This window comes from Ictidomys tridecemlineatus, chromosome 5 (assembly GCF_052094955.1).
Source record: "Ictidomys tridecemlineatus isolate mIctTri1 chromosome 5, mIctTri1.hap1, whole genome shotgun sequence".
In the NCBI taxonomy this organism is placed as follows: Eukaryota; Metazoa; Chordata; class Mammalia; order Rodentia; family Sciuridae; genus Ictidomys; species Ictidomys tridecemlineatus.
The window spans coordinates 188,945,998-188,967,704 of NC_135481.1; positions in this window are offsets into that span (position 1 = coordinate 188,945,998).

A 21,707-nucleotide genomic window follows, 5' to 3' on the forward strand; every position below is an offset into this window, starting at 1 on the left:
CCACTGCTTGAATCCAGTGCCTCAGGCACACTAGGCCACTGCCACTGAGCTACCCACCAGCCACCCTTGGATTTAACACACAGATGGTCTCTGACTTAGATCCCACTTCGTGGTTTGGGCAATGGTGGGAAGTGGACCCACAGTCGTCTTGTTTTGCACTTTCAGTGCTGTATTCAATAATTACACAAACTATTCAACGTTTTATTATGAAAACTTTTGTGTTAGATGATTTTACCCAACCAATTTTCAGGCAGAAATATGCACTACGCCACGCTGGGACGATCCATGGCATGGAGGTGACATCTCCGCAGGTAGCCCAGTGTGCCCCAGTGAGGTGGGGAGCACTGCTGACCAGGAACCTGCTGCTACACTGTCTTGGGAGGGCAGAGCACAGGACCAGCATGTTTCCTGAGGCCTGAGGGCGGGGCAGGGTACCAGGCCTCTGCCATGCAGGGTCCAACATGACCCAGGAGGCAGTGGAGGCCTGGAGAAGGCTGGAGGAACACAGGGCTGCCGTACCATTCCCTCCATGGAACAAAAGACAAGAACAGGAGGGGGTGCTTGGGAGCTGCTAGAGAGCAGAACTGCAAATAGGAGAGATGGACAACTTTAAAATTTTGCGTGGAGGTTGACTAGGTTCGAAACATAGAAATTAACTAATGAGTTCAAATTAAAAAGACATGACTCTCAATTACCTTTTTTGCCCAGCTCAGAGATGGCTCCTCCCAGCTCCTGCCTCTAGCCACCTGATGTGGTAAGGAGGTTTACACAAGAGGCCAGCAAGAGAGAGAGAAACACGCCAGGGAGTGAGCTTTTATTGGGGAACAAAAAATTAAGGGGAAAATTCCATCCAATGAAGGTCGAGGGGGGCAGCATTCCAAGGTCAGGGTCAATGACTGGTTCTCAGGTCAGTGGTCAGGCACACCCCCACAGGACAAGCCCTCGCACCTGGGGAAAAGTGGGGAAGGCTCTGACACAATGTGTCTAAGTGCCTCACACCCAGCCAGGGAGGTAGCTCAAATCACCTGCAAGAATGGCTTCCCACAGTGTGCATTTCTTCATTCACGTTTCCACAAGGGGTGGCAAAATGGAATTCCAGTAACATTTATTTACTTATTGGTACCAGAGATTGAACCCAGGGTGCTTCACTACTGAGCCACATCCACAGCCTCTTTTATTTATTTATTTTGAAACATAGTCTCAATGCATTGCAAAGGGTTACACTAAGTTGCCCAGGCTGGCATTGAACTTGTGATCCTCTGGCCTCGTCCTGGCTCATCTGTGTTTAATTGCCCCTGGAAGACAATGTATCTTTAAGTGCCACGGTATCTGGAGAAAGGATGTTGGGAGGTCCACCATTTTATTTGGGTTATATGTATGAATAGCAGCCCTGCTTACAGCCAGAGATGGTGAAGGTGGGCCTTATCGACATCACAGGACAGCACCCCAGGAGAACCAGAGACGATGCTCAGAGTTAGCAGGCAACTGGTAACATGGTGAAAGATGCCTTTCTTCTAAGCCAAGTGACAGCAAACTCTTATTAATGTCCATTCCAACCCTTCACTTTATTCCAATCCTATTTTAGTGGCTGTTAAGATATTCAATTGCCAAATTGTTCAGCTTCTCTTTTTGTTTTTTTGGGTTTTGAGTTGGAGTCTGGCTATGTTGTTCAGATTGGCCTCGGATTCTTAGCCTCCAGTGATCTTCCTGTTTCAGCCTCCTAAGCAGCGGGGACCACAGGCTGCTCAGTGTCTGGCTCACTTAGCTTCTTGACTGTGTCCACTAGAGAACTGGTCCCTACATTTCTGGCCCCCCTTTAGCATCACCTGGCCCAAATGCAGACTCTTCCATCTTCCCCTCGGACTCCCCCAGAGGGCCCACTGGAGGCTGCCTCCTGGGAGCTTCCTGCAACAAGTTAATTAAACCCAACTTTATTCAACTACAGGTATGTTCCTAGTGGGGATTTGGTTGCTGGGCTCCAACAATCTCTGTTTTTCTTACACACACACAGGCACTGCTGTAAATCTGAATATTTGAAAATAATGATTACACTTTATTTTCTCCTGGCTATATGATGTGTGTGCAAGTTGGTGGCGCCATTTGCATTTAGAGAGTCAAATGTGATAAACCAACGGTTTAACCAGGCTTGAGACTCCCAGGACTGATAGAAGAGACAGTCCCCTGGGCCAGGAGGAGAAAAACTGCTGAAAATGCCACTGAGGTCCAAGATTAAGGGGAGCAAAGACTTTAATTCCTTTTATTGAAAGAGAAAGAAAAGCCTAAGAGGCCACATTTCCCAAACAATCACTTACCCCTCCCCAGGTCCTTTGCAATCCCAAGTAGGGTTTTCACCAAAGAAAAATAATCCCACAGAAGAATCTGGAGAGCGCCTGGGAACTAGAAAAACTGGCCCAAGCCTCTTTTGAATCCTCTCTGCATTCAGCAGAAGACCCCCAGCCCAGCTGATCCCCAGCAAGCAGGCAATCCTTTGCTCCCCGTAGGACCAGCGTAATGAAGGGGAAAGATTTCAAGGCCCTGGGGCGCACAGCTGAACGGAACCAGGTTGCAGGGAACAGCGGGCACTGTCCTGGACCACGTCGGGACAGGGCCAGCAGGAGTCCTCTGCAGGTGGCCTTATTGGCGTCCTCCCTGGTGCCCTTAGGTTTTGCAGGAGGCGCAGGAGGGCAGCCCTGGAGGCACGGGCAGTCGGGAAGTGAATGCAAGCACTAAAACTTGGGGTGAGGGAGGGCGTTTGCTGACCTGAAGATGTTGCCGAGTATGGCGGGGTTGGCAAGCTCCTATGAAGAGCCAGAGAGCAAACGTAGGCTTAGTAGCCCATATGGCTTCAAAAGCAGCCCCAGACGACATGTACACAACGGCTGCTGGCACAGAGTTGAGCAGTGGTGACAGAGACAGGTGGCCGCAAGACCAAAATATTTACATTTCATACAATTACAGAACAAGCCGTGGGAGGCAGGAGAAGCAGCTTCCATTCGGAACTGCTACTCTTCTAGAATGGCCGAGAGTGGCGGGGCGTGTTGAGGCAGGAGGATCACAAGTTCAAGGCCAGCTTAATTTAGTGAAATCCTGTCTCAAAAGGAAAAAAAAAAAGAAAAAGGGCTGGGGATGTGGCTCAGTGGTAGAGCACCCCTGGCTTCAATCCCCAGTAACACTCCCCCCACCCCACCCCCACCCTGCCACACACAAAAAGAGAGAGAGAGAGAGAGAGAGAGTCGATTCTTCTTCATGATGGAGCACAGGGGCGAGCCACTTGTGCCAAGGAGCCCTGGGAGGCCGAGGTCTGGGGTGCTCAGGAGGACTTGGATGCTGGGCCTGGGACTTGTACTCTCTGGGGCTTAGACCCTGGAGGGCTGGAGAAGTCTGGCTCATGGTCCTCGGCTGCATCTAGGCTGCAGGCCGGGCTCCCCGGGCGGGAAGCATGGCTGGCTTTGTGGTTTTAACCTGGTTCCACCTCCCTTCCGAGTTTGAACCTGTCACCCAGATTTCACTTCACATTCCCATGAGGCCTCCCTATAAGATTATGCACCTGGAAAACCCCACACGTACATTTGGTAGGGAGGCTGGGGTTGAACCCAGGGCCTTGTGCCTGCCTGCTAGGCAGTCACTCTGCCACTGAGCTACCTCCTCACACCCCCAAATATACTCAAAAAAGCCCCAATAGAATTAATAGGAAGATTTGATTAGGTGACTGAGTTCAAGATAAATATACAAACACAAATTGCTTCCTGACATGCTAGCAAGAAACACCTAGAAATAGAAGAGAAAATTACTTCATTCAAAATTCAGCTTAGAAATAACTTTAATACTAAATGCATAGAGCTTTATGAGGAAAATGATCATTTTTTTTTGTAGTTGTAGATAGAAAGAATGCCTTTATTTTAAGTATTTTTATGTAGTGCTAAGGATCAAACCCAATACCTCAACATGCTAGGCAAGCTCTTTACCACTGAGCTACAGCCCCAGCCCCATCAAATGCTATTATATAACATGACACAAAATTGAAACAGGAGACTCTAATGCCCTTTAGTAAGAGGAAGTCCAAATCTGAAGTTATTTTTTTTAAAGAGAGAGTGAGAGAGGAGAGAGAGAGAATTACTTTTAATATTTATTTTTTAATTCTCGGCGGACACAACATCTTTGTTGGTATGTGGTGCTGAGGATCGAACCTGGGCCGCACGCATGCCAGCCGAGCGCACTACCGCTTGAGCCACATCCCCAGCCCTGAAGTTATTTTTTTTAAAGAGAGAGAGAGAGAGAGAGAGAGAGAGAGAGAGAATTTTTAATATTTATTTTAGTTTTTCGGTGGACACAACATCTTTGTTTTGTATGTGGTGCTGGGGATCGAACCCGGGCTACACGCATGCCAGGAGAGCGTGCTACCGCTTGAGCCACATCCCCAGCCCCCAAATCTGAAGTTATGATATAATTTGAATAACATTCTAATTAAGATTCCCAAAAGATGTTTTTTTTCTTGGAGAGGTTGCATGTGAATTAAATTGTTTTCTCTAAAAAAAAAAAAAAAGTTAAGTTCTAACCTCAGAGCCTGTGGATATGACCTTGGGCAGTTGGAGATGTAATTGAGATGCAGGTTAAGATAAGGGTAAGCCCACAGGATGAGAGTGGGTCCACAATCCAATAAGATTGGTGTCCTTACAAGAGGAGAGACAGTCAGACCCCCTGGAGGAGGAGAGCACAGCACCACCACAGGGGAGAGGTGGGAAGGGGCACCTATAAGCCAGGGAAGGCCAGGGTTGCCAACTAAACCAGAACAAGAAAGGTTCAGCGCACCCCAGGCCCGAGAGAGAGAGAGAGAGAGAGAGAGAGAGAGAGAGAGAGAGAGAGAGAGAGAGAGAGAGAGAGAGAAAGAGAGAGAGAGAGAGAGAGCATGGCCCTGCTGACCCCTGAACTTCGTGTCCAGCCCATGGAAAAGTATCTGTCTGTGGTGTCTTGCTACAGTAGCCCTGCCAAGCTGATACAGGGTGGAATTACATTCGAATGAATTTAAGTGAGCTGAAATCCCGATTCAAATAGGCAGCTAAAAATTTCCCTTGCCAAGAAAGAGGATACCTAGCCAGCCCCCTGCTAAGGGCTCAGATCTAACTAATCATATATATTTGGGGGGGGGGGTTAAACAGTATGTACTGAACACACAGACTTGTCATTACTTTCTAAATAATGCAGCATAACAACCATTTGTGTAGCATTTCCGTTGTGTGGGTTATCATAAGTCACTAGAGATGATTTAAAGCGTCTGCAGTTTGTATGCAAATACACCAATTTAGATGAGGTTATAGTTTAGTGTGCTGGGCTGGGGGGATGTGAGTCCTGGAACCAATTTCCCTCAGACAATGAGGGATGACTGTACTTGGAAAATTTTCTCTAAACTGCAAAACATAAAGAGCTGGACCGGATTGTGGGTGCTCTCACCTGAGTTCTGCGGGAAGCCCCCTTCTCCACAGAGAAGCCCCGTGCTGCTGGCAGACTGCATCTCCGTGAACCAGCCAGGGCTGGGAGTCAGTTCCCAGCAGTCAGCAGCCCTCTGCCAGCTCCCCTGCTGCTCCCAGCGCACCCACTTCCTCCTCTTGCTCCCTTCCACACAGAAGATGGAGAAAGATAAGGCAACTTCAGACTCTCAGAGCAGAGGGAGCTGGAACACAGAAGAAGGTGGTATGTCCTGGCCACACCAAAGGGTTTTTCCTACCTGGAAATTACGAGAACTTTCTTTTCTCCCAGGTTCACGGGGACCTCATTTTCCGAGGCCTGACTGGGCAGGAGAGGTGGTTCCCAGTGGTGGGCTGGTGTAGGCACGTGGATGCCATCAGAATGAGTGGACTAGAGCTTGACAACGGGGGGGTTGAGCCTGTCTGTCTGTCCACACACTAGGACCTCATCCACCGTGAGAAGGAGTGAAGTGCTGACCACGCTAAGACACAAAGGGCCACATAATGTGTACCCTGTGTACATGGACCCCACACAGGAGGGGATCCAATGGAGACAGAAAGCAGATTGGCAGCTGCCAGGGGTGGGAGCCAGGGTGTGGGGGTGGCTACTTAGGGGTAGGGTGCGTTGTTTCTTCTTCTTTAGTGGTGCAGGGCTTCACATATGCTAAACACTACCTCTGAGGCACATCCCAGCCCTGGATTATCTTTTTTTAAGGACTGTCTCCCACAGCAGCTGACAAAGTCTGTGGAATTGCAGTGAGCCCTGGCTGGGATGCAGTTCCAGTAAATGGTGACTTCTGCACAGATGTGAGTGGAGCCAGACAGGGGACCTTTGACCTGGTGACGACAGAAGAGGAAACAAGCCAGGGGAGGGACGGCACAGGCAGGTCCCTGTTTCAAGGCACAGCATGATAATCAGAATGCAGATGAAGCATCTTTGAGGGCTTAAAGAAACTGATTTTTGTTGAAGGGCTTTTGGGGGACAAATGAGTAAGCAGAAACCTCTGGAAAGTTCCTTCCTCTTGGGCACACTGAGTGCCCCCTGAAGCACCCTTGCCTTTCCTAGACTAGAAGGTCACTGTGACACAGATACAGCTGGGGTTTCCTGGCCCCTGACCAGGGCCAACAGTGGTCACCTGGCCACACTTCCTGACCTGCCTGGGGCTGTGTGCAGAAGGCAGGTAGAAGATGCTGCTTCAGTCTCCACTCCATCACTCAGTGTGCAGTGATGTCTGTGGATTTGTCCCATCGCTCTGTCAAGGGTCACACAGGGGCCCTGTCATGGACAGGGCTGTGTTCCCCAAATGCACAAACTGAAGTCCTGTCCCGAGTATCTCAGGGTATGGCTGTATGTAGAGACGGAGTCTCTAAAGAGGTGAGTGAGTTGAATCTGGGTTGAGTCTTCACAGTGGACACTACACCAGCAGAACTTATGTCCTGATAGAAAGGGGGAGATCAGGACCTGGAGGTACACAGAAACAGGTGGAGACACAGGGAGAAGGTGGCGGTACACCTGCCAAGGAGAGAGCCCCAGAGGACAGCTGATCTCCAGCCTCCACGGTTGTGACAAAGTGAATTTCTGCTTAAGCTGCCTGTCTGGGTCTTTGCTATGGCAGCCCTTGCAAATGAATACATCCCTCCAAAATTATGTGCACACCCTCACCCCCAGGACCTGTGACGGTCACCTGGTGTCCAGATGCAAACAAGTTAAGGATCTCAAGAAGTGGGTGCTTCCTAAACCCAATGGCGTGTCCTTCTAAGAGAGAAAGGACAAGACAGAGGTGGGGAGGAGGAAGCCATGTGCAGATGGAGGCGGAAGCTGAAGTGGCGCAGCCATGTGCAGGGAACACCTGGAACCATTGGTCATGGAAGAGGTGGGAAGTGTCTCCCCAGAGCTTCCAGAGATGCACAGCCTTGCAACATCTTGATTTTGAAGGCTTCAGAGCCATGAAGGGGTGGGTGCCTGTGGTTTTAAGCTGCTGGGTTTGTGGTCATTTGCTGTGGCAACCCTAGAAAATCAACAGGTAGAGTTTAATACGTGTGCTCAAAAGTCTAAGCTGTGTTTTTGATCTAGAAACCCAGAGCCCAGCGAGGTCAAGCAGCTCATCCACCGCACACAGTGCCTGGGATCCCAGGCTGGAATGCTGGTGGGTCCTTGGCCTCAAGCCCTCTCTCTCCAGGAAGTAGCAGAGACAGAGCAGGGTCCGGGTGGATGGAGAGGAACGGAGGTGCCACAGAAGGATGAACTCACCCTTCGTCCCCTCACTGAGGCGGGCTGGGAGGCAGGATCTCCAGCAAGGGCTCGAGGCCTCACTCTGCACACCTCTAAAGTGTTTGCTGCCCATGGAGAGTAACCTCCCAACAGCACTCAGGCCTGGACGGAGGGTCAGCCTCCCATCTTTACTGCTCTGGGCCTATTGAAACTCCTGCTGCTCGAGGGTTAAAAACATGAGGATTTCTTTTTCTTTGTTAATTTGTAAAAAAACCAGGTTTGTTTGGCTCATAGTTCTGGGGGCCATGCAGGGCAGGAAGGGGACACCAGCATCTGGTGTGGCCTTCACGCTGCATCACAACATGACAAAGGGAAGGACCTGGCGCCCTGAGCTCACCTGTCTGGCCATCAGGAGCCTGTTGTAAGCATGTATAAAGATTTGCTTTTCCCTAGTAGAAAAGTTCACTGATTCTCAACAGAAAATCTGGGGTAAGTCAGAAGTGTACAAATAAAAAAAAAATCAATAATGACATCATCTGTTTACATAGTGAAATGATGACTACAGAAAAGCAAATAGCATCTCCATCTCCTCACATGCTCCCTCTTTCAGGATGTGTTACTCTCAGCACAATTTCAGTGCACAGCAAGGCTGCACTATTGCTAACGAGGGTCCGCACTGGGCCTTAGACCTCTGAACTCATTAATCCTGCATTGCTGAAGCGTGTGCCCTTTGACCTACATCTCCCCATATCCTCCCTGCCCTGCCCTGGTAATTGACATTCTTCCATTTTTATGTAGTTGGCTATTTGGCTTTTTTTTTTAATTGTCCTCATGAAAATGAGGTCAAGAACAATGGTAATACTGGATGCAGTGACACATGCCTGTAATGCCAGTGACTTGGGAGGCTGAGGCAGGAGGATGGTAAGTTCGAGACTTTAAGCAACTTAGTGAGACCCTATCTCAAATAAAGCATAAAAGGGGCTGGGGCTGTGCTTGTAACTGTGGTCCACTTTATGCTTTGAAAATAGCCCTTGATGCTCTCCCACAGAAACTTATTTTTAAAACGGACTAGTTTCTTTCTCTTCCTCTCTCCCTGTCCCTTCCTAATCTCTTCCCTTCCCTAATCTTAAGAGAAAAGGGATTACCTTTATTCCCTGTCCTAGACTGAGTTATCTCCCCTTGAGCACTCACCCACCACAGGAATGAAGTCATCCAGACTTTGGGGATGGCACCAGAAGATCGGAGAAATAAATGACTGTCTCCCAAGTTAACCATGAATTACAGCTCCTACAGGGAACATGTGGAAAGTAGCCTTTGAGTCACCTCTTTAAAAGCCCCTGTTCCTGCTGAAGGGCAGAATCCCAGTCTTTGGGACAAGAGTCCCTTGTGTTTCTCCTTTGCTAGCAAAGCAATAAACCTTCCTTTTCCTTTTTCCCCAAACCGTGTCCTTGTTATTGAATTGGCATTGGGGACAAGGACCAAGCTTTCTGCTATGTGCTCAGTGGTAAAAGTGGCAAATCAGAGCTGGCTGTGGCTAGGAGGCCTCAACTCCTCGCCCTGTGAGCATCTCCAAAGGGCTGTGTAGATATCCTCAGGTCTGGGCAGTAGTGTCCTCCAGGGCAAGCCCTCCAAGAAAGCAAGGCCACGGCCGTGTTGCACTTTATTTTTTATTTTTTATTTTTTATTTCTGGTACTGGGGATTGAACTCGGGGTCATTCAACCACTGAGCCACATCCTCAGCCCTGTTTTGTATTTTATTTAGAGACAGGGTCTCACTGAGTTGCTTAGCACCTCGCTTTTGCTGAGGCTGACTTTGAACTCCCAATTCGCCTGCCTCAGCATCCCAAGCTGCTGGGATTACAGGCGTGCGCCACTGCCCAGGCACCTTGTCACACTTTAGAACTTGGTCTCAGATGTCACCCCCTGTCATCTTTGCTGAACCTGTAACCAAAGATGTGTTTACATCTTATAGGACTGGTCTTAAGATCTTACTAGTTTCTTTGTTAACTAGTGTGTTAATGAAGATCTTGATACATTTTATTTGAGAGTTATGATTTTATCTTTTTTTGCGAACCTAGGATACTTAACCACTGAACTATATCCCAAACCTTTTTTTTTTTTTTTTTTTTTTTTGAGACAGGGTCTTGCTAAGCTGACCAGGCTGGCCTGAAACTTGAGACCCTCCTGTCTCATTCACAACATACCATGTTATTTCTCAATGATACAGATAGACCCACCTCAAGCTTTCTAAATATGTTCTGGAATTATGTGTAATTGGTTTGCTGTTGTCTATTAGCTCTACCCCATCTATAAGCATTGATACTGCTTGAAAGGAAAGTGAGCAACTGGGAGACGGTGAGTGAAAATGAAAGATGGAGACCAGGCAGAGATACACACAGATCTGACAAAGGCCATCTCTCTATAGATGGAGAGAGGCAAAACAGGCTTGGGGTTCAGGACTTTTATGGGGCAGGCTCAGGGATTAGAGCTGGGCGGGTCCTAATGCGGTGGTTAAAGGTAGGGTTGGTATGAGGAAGTGATGAGCCTTTCTCAGAAATGCCTTTGGACAGGAAAGTGAAATTTTTCTTCAAATGGCGGCTGTCACTTAAGGTGGCTGTCCAGATTCTAAACAAGGACCTCACTACTCCTGGTGATGTGAAGGATGCTGCAATGATGGTTCTTACACATGTAAGTGGATTGCACTAGTGAGGAAATCAAGAAATGAAGCTGATAAGATCAAGTTTTTAAAATTTATAATTAATATATATTAAAATAAAATATAAGGGGCTGGGGCTCAGTGGTATAGCACTTGCTGGCAAGTGTGAAGCACTGGGTTTGATTCTCAGCATCACACATATAAATAAATAAATTAAATAAAGGTCTATCAACAACTAAAAATATATTTTAAAAATATATAAAATATAAGAGAATATGGGCAGCTTCCTCTTTTGCAAACAGGAACTCGACGTAGCACGTGCGCAGTGGACGCTTGCACTCTGGGGAGTGCCAGGCTGTTTTCAGATCACTGAACGTTTCTACTAATGACCCAATTTTTGTTATATCTTCCAAGACACTATTATTCCTCTCTCTGATTCCTAGTGAGTGTAACGTGGGATTTCATCGTGGGTTTGATTTCTAGGTGGCTAATGATGGCTAATGACATTGAACCTTTGCTTAGTGGCCATTTGTGTATCTCCTTTAAGGAAATGTGAAGTCTAGTTCTTTGCCCATTTTAATGGAGTTGTTTGGTTGGTTGTTATTGGTGTATGTGCTCTGCATTTATTCTCAATGCTAGAATCCTTGCTATGGACTTAACTGTGTCCCCTTTGTAATCCTTATGTTGAAGCCCCACCCTCCATGTGATGGTGTTTGAAGATGGGCCTTTGGGAGGAATTAGATTTAGGTGAGTTCATAAGGATAGGCCCTTGTGATAGGATTAGGTGGCCTTATAAGAAGAGGAAACAAAGATATCTTCCTACCCACTGCCTCCAAGTACGGCCCTGTGAGCACCGAGCAGGAAGAGCGCCCTCACGGCCCCAGCGCTGGCTCCCTGAGCTGGGACCTCCAGCCTCCAGAGCCCTGAGAAGCTAATGACGGCTGTCCAGGCCCCTGGGCCTGTGGTGTGTGGTGACAGCAGCCTTGTGAGACAGAGACAAGCCTTGCCAGATACACGATTTGCAAATATTCTTCCATTTTCTTTCATTTGTCTTTCTGTTTCTTTCAGTTTCCTTTGAAGCACAAAAGCTTTTGATTTGGATGAGCTGACCTATCTTTTTTGTATTTACTTGTGGTTTTGATGGCATTGCTTTGTAATGAGAAAAAGTGGAAAAATTTTACCAAAAAAAAAAAAAAAAAAAAGAGGCAGACTCTGTGCAGTTTCTTCATGCAGCGCAGTCCTGTCCTCCGGGAGCGACACTCCACTCACGAGGCAGGAGAGGGTTCTGCAGTTAGAAATGCTTTTCTTCCTCTTGGTGCTCTTCCAGCTTGCTGGGCAAGGTCTCTCACATTCCCATGAGCCAGATGGTCCAACAAACAGCTTTGGATTTAAGAGGCATGAATCATCACTTAAATGTACTTAGAAAGTCTAAAATTAGTCTGGTGTAAGCCATCCTGCTTTTAGTTTTCAGTCTCTCTGACTGGCTGTGCCAGCAGTGTTTGCTAACTACAGAAGAAATCCAAACACTGGCAGATGGTGGTTTTGCCATTTGAAGTGGAGATCAGCAAGGGACCGTGTGTGTTCATAAACACACAGCACTGGGGAGAAGTTAGGCACCAGCACAGGACCAGCTCAGCTATGGTGCATCCAAACTACAAGGAAAAAAGCAGAAGGTATTTAGATCAGAATCGAAAATGCTGGGGGAGAAACTTTTCTCTGTATCTTCTTATGTTCTTTATGTGGGGCCTGCGAATTAAACTAATGAAAGATAAACAGGAGAAAAGGCACAAAATTTTTAAATCAATACTTGCTTGCACTGGAGTTCATACAAAAGAAGTGACATTCACTTAAGTTTGCTAGACGTGGGGCTCATGTACTATTTTAACAAAGGAAATCAGGCTGGGCTTCAAGGGATGATGCATCATTGGAAAATGACCTGGAAACATGGGGAACTCATGGAAGATAAGAGCTGGTGTAGCAAGTTCTGTTTACACAAATTCATATCTCAGTTTCAATGTGTTAGGACACAAAGGATAAAATTGGTCATCCGTGACAATATGCACAGAAATGGAGGTCATTGTGTTAAGTGAAAAGCCAGGTTCAAGAAGGCCTCCTCCAGGCATGGCATCCAGCAGAGTTGATCTCATGGTCGCTGAAGGCAGATGGGGGTCTTCAGGGTGGCGAGTGGGGGAGGGCGGGACGGGCAGGGACAGGCAAGGCCGGCCCAGAGACACTGAGGTACAGTTAGGTGAGTAACTGCTGGTGCTATATGGCAGCCGGTGCCACAGATGAAAATGTCCTGTGTATGTCAGAAAAGCTGAAAGAAAGGATTTTGAAAGTTTTGACCACAAATAAATGATGAGCGTTTGGGCAGATAGATGTGCACACCCTGATTGGAACACACAATGCGTACATGTGTCAAAAGATCACATGGCACTCCAGAAATGCGTACAGTTCCCAGGCATCAGCTGAAAATTTAGATTTATGTTCAGGGGCCACGTGGCCCAACTGTCATTTTGAATAATTATGATAGCTTTTGATTATCAAGCATTTTACTCTGATCCTGGTGCTGGCTGAGGTTGGCACTGGAGACCCAGTAGTGGTGGGCGTGGCCCTCAGGGAGCTTCCCTTCCAATGAGGGGACTCAGATGGGGCCCCAGTTCAGTGTTAGTGACTGCATAATTAGGACAGCATAAGGAGCCTGGGGAGCTCTTCCTGCAGCCTGGTCCTCACCTCTGATGGGTCTCTGTTCCAAGGATCCTCTTGTGGCCTCCCCTGACCCCCAGCTCTGAGACCCCTCCTGGGTTTTCTTCTTAGCACCTATTCCCTCACCTGGCTGCTGCCATATGTTTACATTTTAGCCAGTGTCTGCAGTCTCCAAGAGGACAACTCCCAGGACTTGACTATCTCTGAATTCCTAGTGTCCCCAACTGCTGGGCCCATGGGACAGCGGGTATTTTTGGAAGGAGTGGGCCTCTCAGATAGGGCGCTGAAGCCTGGGGACTACTTGGTGTCTGCCATCCAGGTCACCTCCTCTCTCCTGCTAGTGTCCTGAGTGTCACTCTGTGCTAAGAGCAGCCAATGAACTCTCATTTCTGAAAGATGATTTTTTTAAAGTTAAAAACTGACTTATACACAAACATAAAAATGAGTCAAGGGTTTTATTCAGTTTCTTAATTATTGGGTGGGATCAGTGAAATAGTAAAGCTGCTTCAAAAACTTTGGAGGAGCTGGGCACAGTGGCACGTACCTGTTATCCCAGCAAAGTAAGGGAAATAAGTGGGGGGAGGTCCCATGGAAACAGGGAGATCAGTGGAGTAGAGGAGCAGAATTGAGGAGCGGGGAGGAGGGCAGGAAATGGGAGGAGCAGAGGAATGAAATTAACCAGATTATTCCACGTACATATGTGAATATCCCACAGTGGGTTTCATCTTTATGTGTTTCTCTAAAGCACAAACTTATAAATAAAGAAAGACCAATAGAGTAGGGGGAAGGGAATGGGGGTGAAGTGGGGGGCACTGGGGGTTGAAATGGAGCAAATTATATTCCATGCTTTCATAATTATGTCAAAATGAACCTCAATATTATATATAACTATAATATACTAATAGAAGAAAAAATAATAATAAAAAAATAGAAAAGAAAAGAAAGTTCATCTCCCAGAGATGCCCAGGAGGGCTCAAAGGACCAAGCACAAGGGCCAGTGGGATGGGGGCTGGCCAGGACACCACTGCAGGGGACACAGGAAAGGACTCTATCCACTCATTTAGGCAAATATTACTGAGTCCAGGTCTGTCAAGCCCATTGTTGGAAAAACAAAAGCAAAGGAGACAGACTCTGCCCTCAGGAGCTTGGGCTCCGAGGGAGGCAGGTCAGCTCTGTGTGTCCTGTATGTCCTGTGTGTCGCTGATGCGGCACCCGAGAGGTGTCAATGCTGGTGGTCTCCCTCCCCAAGCCTCTTCTCTCTAGCATGTTTGCTAACAAAGGGAAGCTTCCCTGTGCTTTGGGCCAACCAGTAACCCTAGCAGACTGGACCCCCAGCTTGCGGGAGAGAGTGACCTGGTTAGTCCAAGTCCCTGGGCAGAAACAGGGGTGATGAGTTGTCAGGGAAAGGTCACTGGACTTTTGTTCTGTTTTTCATTTGAAATCCTTATCGTAAAGTCACGTGAAGGTTGGGCTACGAAGAAGCACACACAATGGCAGTCCAGTAAGACCTATCCCTAGGTGACCTTACATCCTAGCTGATGTAAGCACACCCCTGTGTTCAGAGACAGGGACTCTTCTAATGGTGCCTTCCTAAGAATGAAACAACTGCTTTAAGAGAAGCAGGGCTGGGTTGACTCATTTATTTGTGTGTTTATATTTATATATATATTTTTCAAGACAGAAATCTGCAGGTTGGCATGTGACTTCAGAATGCAAGAGGTAACACAATTTGTGCTTCAAAAGACAAGTCTCCCTCCACCTCCAATACCAAGCTCCCTCCCAAAGTCCACCAGGGTTTTCAATTTCTTCTACCTTCTTTGAGTTTTCTAGTGATATCACATGCAGATGTATTTAGTTTAATATCTGATATCGTTCTTCTCCGCCAACCCTGAACTAAAGCCTCCTTTGCACATACAAGTGTAGCATACTAACCCACACTTGGCTTCTTTAATTAATCATGTATCTTTGAATGTAGCCCCTATAAAAATGCAAATAACTCTTTATTCTTTTTCTTTCCTCTTCTTTTTCTCCTCTCTCCCTCTTTTTTCTTAAGCAGCTCCAGAGAATTCTGTGGTATGGCTGTCTGGTTTACAATTTATTTAGCCACTCCCAATTGATAGACAGGCAGGTTGCTCATATCTTGTGCCATTACAAACAATACTTCAATAAGCACAGGATATTGCAAAGACATTTGAAAACCTGGAAGAAAGTTAAAATTACTCAAATTGATTTTAAAAAGGATAGAAAACCTATCCAGAAAAATTACCTTAGAAGAAATAGTCATTAAAGAACTCCCTCGTCCATGCTTCCAGCCCAAGTGGTTCCAGATGGGAAGTCACAGGTCAGTCAACCTGTGACCAAGTGGGGACATCACTGGCTCACTTACCATGTTTGGGCAGAGACAGGATCAATCTGGGGTTCACACACTGAATTCACCAGTAGCAGAGACATCCTACCACAATTTCTTGTTATACGATATAAATTTGAGGTAAATTATCTGATACTTGCTGCCCAAAGTCCTGGCTGGTGCAGAGGGGTGCATGTCAGGAGCTGATGGATGTTGGCAGAAACTTCCTAAGGCAGAGGCAACATTTCAAATAAGACCTGAGGATGAATGTGTTAACCCTTGGGCAGAGGGTGAAAAGTCACTGCCGAGAGTTGCTGTGACCTCCCTCTGCCCACTTATTCTTCTAATTCACTACTTTTCCTGCACAAATGAGACAAACTTCAAGAGGTTAGTAGTCAGAGATTTATTTTTAACATTGAATCTAAGTTTCTAAATATAGTAGGGACATAAAATTGTCTTTTTAAATAAATTTTACTTGCTTTTTTATTGATAAGTTGATATAAGGAAAAATATTGGGTAAATAATTATACAAATGGTACTTAATGGTGGCCTTTCTTTTACCAAAACCCCCTTGGGAGATGGTTGCTTGGCCATCACTGTGTATTGGACCAAGCTGCAGGGAGCAGGGTTGGAGCCCCCTTGCAGGCTCAGGACTCTGGAATGTGCAGTTAGGCTGGGGGTCACACAGAGCTTGGGCCTGGACTGGGTGGGGGGAGGCGTCTTGCACCGGGTAGGGCTTGTCAGGATGGAGGGAACTTGTGACAGGTGTCTGTGGAGTACGGGGAGGGTCCCAGGCAAGTCTTGGACAGTCCACAAGTCTTGGCTCACTGATTGCTGAATTGGAAGTGAATTTCCCAGAGTTCTCCTTAGAGATGGTGGCATTCTTGAAGCCCATCCTTCCAGGACTGAGCATGGACCAGCCTCTCCTGGCCTCCCCACTGCGCGGTGCCCCTGACCTCTCCCAAGGCCACATAACACTTATTTTCTCTTTTTTCTTCTCTTTCCTCTTCTTGTACAGTATTGGGCATGGAATCCTGGGCCTCCCTGTTCTGCCTGGCCTCCCGTGCCCAGCCCCACTGGGTGTAAGTGCAGTTGGGGCAAGAACCACATTTGATTTTTTAAAAATCATGGTAAAACCTATAATAGAAAACTTACCGTCTCAGCCATTTTTAATCACGTACTTGGGCAGCGCTAACTGACCTCCATTTCTCACCCTGCAAGGCTGAACTGGCACCTGGTGCACAGCACCCCCTTGCCAGCCCAGCCTCTGAGAGCTCTGTGTCTCTGCTCTTCCTCCTCCAGGGACATTGCCTCGTGCCAGTCATGCAGCGTCTGTCTGGGTGACTGGCCTCCTGCACTGAGCACAGTGTCCCCAGGGTTCATCCCTGTTGTGGCATGAGGGCAGGATTTCCTCCTTTCTAAGGCTGAATAAAACCCCTCTGTGCCTGTCCCATGCATATTGCTCAATAATGCAGCCATTATGAACATTCGGGCCGCTTCCACCTCTCAGCTACTGTGCACGACCTGCAGTGAACGGGGAGTGAAAATTGCTCTTTGGGACCCTGATGCTTCCAGAAGCAGGATTGCTGGATCAAGTGGTAATTCTATTTTAACTTTGTGAGGACCGCTGTACCCTCTTCCAGAGTGGTGATACCATCTTATGTCCCCACCCCCAGGGCACGAGGCTCAGTCCCTGCCTACCCAGCTCTGGAGCCCTCCTCTTGGCGTGGGGCTGTCCCGGGGTGTCCATGCTACTCTTGCCCCTCACTGCTGTGCTCACACCCAGGGGGGCTCACTTGATAGTTCTTTTTCTTTTTGAGATGGAGTCTATTTGCCCATGTTGAAACTTCTGCACCAGTATCCCGAGTAACTGGGACTACTGGCAAGTGCCTCTGGGCCTGATTTTAAATATTTCTTGAACAATGAATGGAGAACCAAGGGAATGAAGAATGGAGGAATCCATGGGAGAGGGGGTTTCTGGAATAATGAAGTGAGAGAGTTGGCTGTGGATCACACTGGTCCAAGAGAGAGATGCAAGACCTGGGAGCGTCTGGTGTCTAAGCGCATGCACATCTGGAAGGCCCTGGGCAGCCTTGCGACCTGCTGGAGCTCAGTGACCCCGGGAGTCTTTCCTCCACAGGCCTGCTGGCCTTCACCTGCAAGGCATCCCTGTTGCCAACGAAGCCGGGCAGGCTGTTTCCTGGGTGTGAGCTTGGGCCAAGAGCAGAGGGTCCAAGTGGAGGGCAGAGGAAGGGGCTCAAGGAAGGAGTGGGGGAGCTGTGGGGAAGAACCTGGAGTTGCTCCAGAGCAGAGTTCCTCTTGGACGCCCTCCTGGAGCCTGACTTCCACGTGCCCAGCGCCCTACAGACAGTCGGCACTCAGCTCCCATTGACCTCCCTGTCCTGCTCCTCTGCTTCTGGGGTCTCCTTCGTCACTTCCCTTGGGCAAGTCCCCCTGAGTTCCACCCGGGACCTGTGACAATCATAACCTCCGCTGGGGCCAAGCCCCCTGCCCCTCCTCTTCATGTGATTGCCTTCACCAGATTTTCAAAATGGAAGTGAGTCCGATTGCTCTCTGGAGGAGGTGCTGGGCTCCTTGTTTCCACACCTGTGGTCATCTGGGAGAGGCTCGAGGCGCTGGGGAAGGAGCATTTCTGAAGGAAGATAGCATCACAATCCCTTAGGAAGATAATAAGGACAGCGCCACAGGCCTCTTCGACTCATGACTCAAGGGGGGACCTATAAGACGTGGCAACTGGGGCAAAGGAGGGCTGAGGAGCGCCAGCAGGGCCATCATACTGACAGGCGTGCAGACAGACACAGGCCACCTAGCCCACCTGCCTGCCCAGTCCCCTTGGTTTTTACACACTGTGTGTGTTCTACAATTTGCAGTTAAGTAGCTCAGGGGTGACGAAGGTAGGGGCCACCCAGGCTTCCTGAGTGATGCCTGCTTTCCCACTGCTGGTGCCTGTGGACTCTGGTCTGTTTCAGAGCTGTAGGCGTAGCCCAGCCAGCACAGAGCACACACCTCCTGCTGCCCACCGGACACGCCCTCCGGAACAGAGAACAGAGAGACCAAGGTCTCAAGATGGGGGTCCTGTTGGGCCCATGGTAGGTACCTGGTGAATGGGTGAAGTGCAGGTGTGGGAGTGGCCTTGGCCATTGACACCACACTCCTCCAACATGCTGGGCAGCTCCTGCCTCAGGGCCTTGGCCCTTCCTGTCCTTCTGCTCCTTGCTCTTCTGCAGGTGGCGGGCCTGGTATCCTCCTTCCCAGTCAGCCCCTCTCTGGTCCCACTGATTATAAACCAAGCATCACATACCCCACCCCCACCAGAACTCATCACACCACACACACTGTATGCACTACACCCACCACACTGGCCCCATGTGCACACACACTCCCTATTACCTTCCTTCAGCACGTGTCCATGTTGGACTTAAATGCGTGTATGGGCGCTCTCTCGTGGCCCTCATTATGATGCAAACGTCATGCAGGTGGATGTTTGTGTGTTTTGATTACAGCGCTGGGATTGGGACCGGCCTTTGACAGCTCCAGCTCTGAGCTGTGCCCAGCCCTGCCTGTTCCCTTCATCCCCTCATTCTTGGTACCTGAACTAATAAACGTGTTCAGGAGTGAAAGACCTAATGATGGGCATTGTTAATGAAACAAGGTTTCACCTAGTGCCATCGCAGTACCAGCTGCATGTTGTTAGTAGTAAAAGCGTTGTGACTACTATCACTTCAGTTTCCACAGTTGTGGTTCGCAAGGCCCTGAAACAAAATCAGAAAACCTTGTCTGCCACCCAGTGGCGGCCTCTGGGACCTGCAAGCTATGCAAATACCCACCCAGGGATGGACTTGGCCAGAGGTGTCCAACACTACCCAGACAGCTGTTCAAACCGCTGTACCAACATCACTGGTGGGAATGTGAACCGACACACTCCTTCTAAAGGGAAATCCGGCAATGCCTAACAAAATCACACCCACAGGACCTTTGCACCCAGTAACCCAACTTCAATCACAGGTAAGACACACGCATGAGGTCATGCACCCCACCACAGCTTGTCACTGCAGACTGCTGGAGACCACCTGCGTCCATGGGGGCAGGGCGCAGGATGGAGTGGGGCAGCACGTCCCCACCCCGCCCACCCCTCCCACCCAGAGGCATGAAGTAGTTTGTGGGATGTCCTGTGGAGAAGGGAACCAGCATCCACAGGAGCACTGACGGCATCCACCTTTCACAGAGAGGAGTGGCGAGAAAACATGCAGGTGGCTGAGAAAGGAATCCAGTAAGCAGAGGCTGGTCACCCACAGGCGCTGTGCAGAAAGGAGTGGAGAGGACAGCGCAAGGACAAGGGGACAGGAGTGGGAGTGAGGGAGCAGGAGGCTCCAGGGGTGCAGCTTCCTCTAAATCTAAGACTCCTGGCGTGGAGGAGTTCATTCACAACTCAGGAGGCAGGAGCGGGAAGGGTGTAGGACTGAGCTGGGGTGGGGGCAGGACAGAGCAGCAGCACCTCTGGGGGTTATGGAGGCTTTGGGATGTAAGCCTAAGTGACTGCATCGCTGGCCAATGAGGACCGCCTGCCTACATGCCTCCAGTGTGGCCGATTCCCCTGGAGAGCAGCCTCTGGGACCTGAGGCATCCAGGAGCCATCCCTTGCCACTTTGGAGGTTCCACAGGTATTAGGAGCTCTGTGTTCATGAGGAGGGATGGAGCCCTCATGAACACAGAGCTCCTAATACCACATCATAGTCCCTGCCTGAGGGGAAGGGGAGAGACAAGCAGCAGGGTAACAGGGCTGCGGTGTAGCTCTGCGGTAGAGATCTTGCTTTGCATGCACAAGGCCCTGGTTCCATCCCCAGCACCGCAAGACAAACCAGCAAATCATACAGAAGCAGGCTAATGAAATTACACAGCGATAGATGCTATATAGTAAGGAAATAAAGTAGGTTGATGTGATGAGAGATGGGGCTCCTTTATAGGTATGTTCAGGAGAGGCCTCCCTGGGGTAGGGAGATGACCACTGACCACAGATCAGCATAGCAAGCAAGGGGCCAGCAATATGACACCTGGAGGGAAAATGGATCCTGGGCAGGGGAAGCCAGGGTAAAGGCCCTGAAGCCAAAATGAGCTTGGCCTGGTGCAGCTGGTGGAGACTGGTCTCAGCTGGGAGGAGCTGAACCTGCCTGGCCCTTGGGCTGGAAGGCAGCTTTGGACACTGCTTTGAGTACCTTGGGAAACCAAAGAGGGCTTGAGCCAGAGGTGAGGTGCCTTACGCTACAGTTATTTGCATATTATAGGTACTTGGCAGTTTGCTGTCCCTCTTCCTCCTGGGAAGATGCTACAACATAGTATGACATCTCATGGTCAAACACTGACCACTAATTCAAGGGTTTTAAAACACTACTGTGGACTGGAACAATACCAGCCACATGACCCAGCAAGGGCACTTCTGGGTGTTTGTCCCAGAGAAACCAAAATGCGTGTCCACACAAAACCCACCCAGATTCTCCATAGTAACTCTGTGCATAAGAGCCAGGATCTGGAAGTAACCCAAGTGCCCTGAGATGGGTCACACTTAGCAGTGAACAGCAAGAGCCAGGGGTCAGCTCCAAGGGGTGGATCAGTATGTCTGTGCTCTGACCCAACCCCGCATGGGGGTTCTGACCCACAGTGGAAGTCTATTTGGCTCAGGGTCCTAGAACCAGAGGTCCAAGAGTACAATTGGCAATTGGCGAGGGGCTGCGCTAGCCCAGGGTGGGGGGCACGGAAGAGAGAGCACAGGGGAGGGAAAGGGGCTGCTTCCCCTTTACCCACCCCACCGCAGCCTGGACCCCGCACCAGGAGGAGCCCGCAGGCTTCACCAACTCGTAATATCATCGCCATGGAATTAACTGTCACATGAGTGTTGGAGGGCACAGTCACACCTTAGCAGGTCTAAGGCGCTGTGCTGTGTGGAAGAAGTCTCAGAAATTTATAGGCTTTCTGATTCCACGTGCACAGCCTCAAAATGACAAAAGGGGACTGGTGGGGAACACACAGTGGCTGTGGGCGTGGCTCAGGGCAGCTGGGTGGGCTCCGGAAGTGCAGGCAGGAGGGAGAGCTCTGTGCACTCAACACTCCGCTCTGTGTCCGAAACATGGTGTGGTGGCACGATAGAAGGGGACAAGAGGGCATGAAGCTCTCACATGTCCCTCCTATGCCCACTTCCTGGCTTGGACACTTTGGATGTGGAGAGCAGAGGGCACAGGGAGCCCTTTGCCTTCACAACTTCCTACCCATCTAATTCTACCAAAGAAAGAGAATGAACTGCCCCCACCA